The 6,000-nt window shown below is 43.3% G+C and overlaps 1 protein-coding gene across 1 annotated transcript in view; it reads right to left on the bottom strand.

Annotated features, from left to right (window-relative positions):
- SOS1 (SOS Ras/Rac guanine nucleotide exchange factor 1) overlaps nt 1-6,000 on the bottom strand; it is a 519,460-nt gene that overhangs the window by 332,033 nt on the left and 181,427 nt on the right. The gene's annotated exons all lie outside the window — the stretch shown is intronic.

Below are 6,000 nucleotides of genomic sequence, written 5' to 3'. Positions count from 1 at the left end.
AGGTGGTTTTTCATTTTCATGCATATGCATGAAGATAAAAAACCTTCTGACTTTACAACTCCTTTAATTCAAATGACTGGTTGCATGGAAAGAGATACGAGTGTAAACATGGGTTGGAAGTTTTGGTTTATGGGAGAGTTACTAATAATTTTGGTGCCTAAACCTGCCCATAGATGGGTCAGTTTTTTTTTTTCGTTCAACCAGCAGGTTGAATGAAACAAAATCTGGCCCAATTCCCCATCCACACATTCAAGGTGGATGGGGGAATCCTCCCGCTGTGTCATTGTATTCTGAGAGCAAGGAGACGTCCCTGTGCTTAAGGCCCCTTTCACACTGGGGCGGTGGGTGCGTCAGCGGTAAAGAGCCGCTATTTTTAGCGGCGCTTTACTGTCAATTTTGCGGCGCTATTCAGCCACTAGCAGGGCGCTTTTACCTCCCCGCTAGCAGCCAAGAAAGGGTTAAAACCACCGCAAAGCGCTTCTGCAGCAGCGCTATGCCAGCAGTATAGCCGCGCTGCCCCATTGATTTCAATGGGCAGGAGCGGTGTATACACCGCTCCTTCACCGCTCCAAAGATGCTGCTTGCAGGAGTTTTTTTAACCTCCTGCAAGCACACCGCCTCAGTGTGAAAGCACTCAGGCTTTCACCCTGGAGAGACAGGAGCGGCTCTTTACAGGCGCTATTTTTAGCGCTGTAGCGCCTCAGTGTGAAAGGGGTCTAAGAGTACATTTATCAGTGCTGCAGTCTAAGCCTGCAGCACTGATGGAGCAGAAATTTTCCAGCAGGACGGTTGTACAGAAGTCGATTGGTAAACGGATTTCTATATAACCACAGTGCTCATACATGGATTGAAATTTGGCCGGTCCCTGCCGAACAGGAAGAATTTTGATCCATCTATGGTCAGCTTAAGGGACTATTCTGGTCCCAATATCCGTGTTGGTCTGTAAATGTAGGTAAATGGGTACCACAATGACTAATTATAAATATCACATATACCTACACAAATCAGTCCGTGAAAACGGATCCGCATGTGTGAAAGGGGCCTTAGCCATTGTGCATCATTAGTTTTTTACTGTTATTATTTCTTGCATGTTACACCCTTACATATACCCAGTGAAGTGACTGGTCTCAGGTGATAAATATAAATTAAACAACTCCTCCAACATAAGTTGTAACTGTATATCTTCTCATCTCTACAGCCATGCAAAGTCCAGAATGCATGCTGCTTGTCTGAGTTGTCAAAAAAAAAAAAAAAAGAAGGGGGGGGGGGCTGAAGTGACACTCTGCAGAGCTCAATAAGAGCATATTGGAAGGGAGGGACACACCCCCCTTCACAAAGCACACAGGAACAAAGCTGAGGCTGTTAATCAGCTGGAGCTCCAGTCACCTTTTTTCTCTTGGTGTCAGGAAAACTTGTCAGAAGCAAATCACGCGAATAGCAGAGGAACGAAGCAGCAGGCAGAAATGACACTTGCTGCTCCTAATTGCGACATGTACACACTATAGAGAGATATGCCTTGTTCTTATTTCATCTCAGAGGTTTACAACCACTTTAAGTGCTTTTTTAAGCCCAGCTCTGGGAAATGTAAAAAATTAGACCAGTCTCCACAGCTTCTTTTCCCCAATGCTCCAGCAGTCTAAGGTGACGACGTCATCAACACCATTGCAGGGTCCACAGCTCTGCACTGGATGCAATTATGCTGAGGGACAATCCACCGCCAGAGCACGTGGGATTGCCTTCTGCTGGGGGAGCAAAGGATCGGGTAAGTAAAAGTGCTTTTACTCTCCCCTAGACCTAAACAAGCAGGTAACCCTTGCAGTGTGGGTGCAGCCCCAATGCAAAGGAGATTTTTGATATTTCCTGGAGTTGGGCACATGCCATATGTGCCATTGCTGGCTTGCTTTTTGAATGTGCAGGCTCCATGGCTGTCATCCTTATTCTTCCATTACTTCTTGTTGAATTAGTGACCCGGCATACGCATGTCTATATTAAATATGCAAATATACATATCACAACCTGGGTAGGTTCTCGTTCTAAATAAAGATAAATGGGTACTGTAATTATAATTACATACAGTATTTGAATTCAAAACAAGAGAATATGAAAACACTGCGCTCTAATAGCAAAAATAAAATATATGTGAGCCAGCAGCTGCATACATTGTGACAAACAATAACTGGTAACTGGGAAAAAAATGCAGCGCTAAGAAATATTAGGAAGTTAGGGTGTAGTGAAACAATTAAGTAAGAGATGCTGTACTGAACAGTAAAGCATATGTGCAAAAACCATAAGTGAAATGAAATGAACAAACACAGTATAAAGTGTCCACATAAGGTAAATGGATGATTCCAAACTCAAATTAATAAGAGGAACTGGTATGGACCAAAAAATTATGTGAGACTAGAAAATAAAGTCAATGGTGCACGGTGTGGATCTGTGACTGTGAGTCAACAACGGGGTACAGAACTTCCGTAGCTGTAAACCAACATCTCGATATGGGGCATCAGAATGAAAACATCAGGAAGTAAGATAAGATGGGTACTCTTACCAGATGACGTGGACTCCACTGTCATATGACATGGAGTCAATGGTCCATGAAGCCAAACCTAGGCTGGAAAACGATATCCGGAACGGTGGAACCTCTGTCTCACTTCTCGACTTCTCTGGTGGGGTGAAGAAACATCAGGAAGGGCCGCCAACTGGATATCAGCCAATAGACCTCAAGGATGTGTTCCAAGGAGAAGCCGGGGACAGATTTGATCCAGACCCCGTGATGGAAGTAGGGCTACTGGAAGGCAGTTTCTTGCATCGGGGTAATATGCAAATAAAAAATAAAAAGCTTCTGCATAGTGCAGGTAAACCAGGGATTTTTATTTCTAAAAATACCATACAAAAAATGGATAAAAGTGATCACAATTGAAATAAAATCTAAGCAGCGTAAGGAAGGGGCGATCTCCAGGCTGATATCCAGTTGGCGGCCCTTCCTGATGTTTCTTTACCCCACCAGAGAAGTCGAGAAGTGAGACAGAGGTTCCACCGTTCCGGATATCGTTTTCCAGCCTAGGTTTGGCTTTATGGACCATTGACTCCATGTCATATGACAGTGGAGTCCACGTCATCTGGTAAGAGTACCCATCTTATCTTCCTGATGTTTTCATTCTGATGCCCCATATCGAGATGTTGGTTTACAGCTACGGAAGTTCTTTACCCCGTTGTTGACTCACAGTCACAGATCCACACCGTGCACCATTGACTTTATTTTCTAGTCTCACATCATTTTTTGGTCCATACCAGTTCCTCTTATTAATTTGAGTTTGGAATCATCCATTTACCATATGTGGACACTTTATACTGTGTTTGTTCATTTCATTTCACTTATGGTTTTTGCACATATGCTTTACTGTCCAGTACAGCATCTCTTACTTAATTGTTTCACTACACCCTAACTTCCTAATATTTCTTAGCGCTGCATTTTTTTCCCATTTGAATTCAAAACCCTGAACAGTTCTGTAGGTTTAAAGCTATTTGACAAGTGTTAGAGGTTGAGGCTTGGGTAATCTTTTTTGTACCCCTTAAGCCCTGGTTCCAGTGCAGCTTTGAAATCATGCTACTTTAGCGCAATTTCTAAGCCACCGATCAGTGCGATTTGTACCTCCAATTTCATTACAGTTTAGAACTTCATTTAGCAGAAGTCAATGCAAGTCGCAATGAAATCCCCAAAAAGTAGTGCAAGAACCTTTTTCAAAATCGCTGCAACCTGAATCGCAACGGTTCCATTGCCGGCAATAAGGTGCAACTTGTCACGCGATTTTGTACTGTCAAATCGCACCAGTGTGAACCAGGGCTTAATATCAAACAGCTTTGCATATACAGGTATTCAATGACATTATTCAGTTATAGTGAGACATTTTCTTACATTTATAGTAAGCTGATTATCCCCCAAAGATAGGAATTCTCAGTTACCTGTGAATTCTATATCTTGAAGTACAGTACAGGACAGGAAAGAACACAGGCTGGCCATTCATAGACTCTGGGTTAGCAACTGCTACCTTCAGGTGATTAGACACTGGCAAAACTTTGCTGGGCATGCTCCCCGGACATACACCTATAACTTCACCCCGTTCCATAAGGCCTCAGCTTTTTGGCAAGCAAAGTAAAACAGGAACAGAGGAAGGGTGAAGTATCCTGTACTGGACCCCAAGATACAGAATATACGGGCAAGTTAAAATCCCTAGTATCTTAATTGTACAGTACAGGACACAGAACATTGTCAACAGGCCCAACACAACAAGGGCCCTACCCAACTCAGAGTGCAGCTGAAAGAATCTTTCACCTGAAGGCTTCATCTGTATAGGCCTGGACATCCACCTGGTAAAACTCAGAAGGCATGAACCTACGACCAGGTGGCAGCCCTATAAGGCTAGGCAACAGATGCTTGATGTTAGAAAGCCCAGGAAACTTCAACCCATTAGGTGGAGTGAGCCTGGATAGGTGCAGAAGGTACCTTTGAGAGCATAAGACCTAGCAATGAGTTGTCTTATCCAACTATCAATCGTGGAATTAGAAGCAGGTTGTCCTTTATGAGACCCTGTTGGCAATATAAACAGAAAGCCTGTTATTGATATAGAGGTCATGTTCATTAAGTTGAAACGCTGGTACCACCATAGGTAGACCCTTTATGCTTGCGAGGAATCAGAAAAGGCTCTTTATAGGATATAATGTATTTTACTTAATAAATTGTGCCACACTATGCTGGTTTGGTGCTTTCTTCCCTTCCTTCTTTACAGGAGAAAGTTGCCAAATCTGAAACCAGTCCAAGAGACTTGAAAGCCACCAAGGCTGCCACTTTGCAAGAGCGAAAACCCTAATATGTTCCAAGGGTGGTTCCTGCAGGACAAACAGAACCAAATTGAGATTTCAAAGAAGCAGAGGATGCTCTAATGTGGGGGGTGGGGGTTGATCCATGAGACATCTTGAATAAACAAACAATCTAACATGGTACAGAAAAGCCAAAGGTTTCTAGAAGAGAAACCTGTGTCCCTTATAAATACATGGGCCAAATTTTGGTCACGTCATGATTGAAGGAAGGCCAGAATGTGAGACAATAGTAATCTCTGGAGGTGAAAGGTATGTGCTCACACCAGGTGAAAAACAGGATTTTTTTCACCGTAAAATCCCTTTCTCTGAGTTCATTGAAGGACACAACTCATCTTTAACCTTGACCAAAGAGTTATAGTGCCACCTTTCAAAGTAAGACATTAGGCAGAAAAAAAAAAAAAACACAGCACCGCCTATAGGCAGTCCTAACTGGTATTCAACCTCCTCTCTGCTACTGGCAGCTCAGTTCATCATAAAACATTTCAAGCTAAAAAACATATTAGAGGGATGGGTGCTGTGTTCTATAAAACTCAGAGAAAGAGCTTTTACAGTGAGTAACAAAGAAACAGAAAAAATTCAAAAGAGATGTGATGGATTACAAAAATTCGAAAGTCTACAAATGGCAAACTAATGGAGAAGAGGATGATGATCCACTAGAAGACCCCTCTATGGAGGAGGAATCTGAGGAAGCAATACCTATCCCGTCCCTGAGTACACCTAGAAGAATAGATAATCCACCATACAGTCCAGCAGGGCATAACATCCCCAATACACCACTGGACAGAAGGGATACTAGAAGAGACACCTATAGAGGACCCTCCAATTATAGGACCCCAACAAATAGATACAACGTACCTGTGAACAACCGATACTCCCCCCTGAGGGAAGAGTATAGAAGACCGCCCCTGAGGGATGAGTACAGAAGACCATACCCAGGACATGGAAGAGGGGAGGGTGGAAGGAAGGTTTTTCCCCGAGTCACTTATCAAGACAAACCTCCAGGCAGATGGAGACCCCGTATCCCGTACAGGAACTATGGATGGAGGGGACGGAATATGGAAGGAGGATTAAGACAGGAAGATCGGTATTGGAGTCCAAGGAGGACAAGAGATCGCAACGTAT

Source organism: Aquarana catesbeiana, linkage group LG04 (genome assembly GCF_042186555.1).
Source record: "Aquarana catesbeiana isolate 2022-GZ linkage group LG04, ASM4218655v1, whole genome shotgun sequence".
In the NCBI taxonomy this organism is placed as follows: Eukaryota; Metazoa; Chordata; class Amphibia; order Anura; family Ranidae; genus Aquarana; species Aquarana catesbeiana.
Note: the sequence above shows the minus strand (reverse complement) of the source record. Positions and strands in the feature narration are given on the sequence as shown.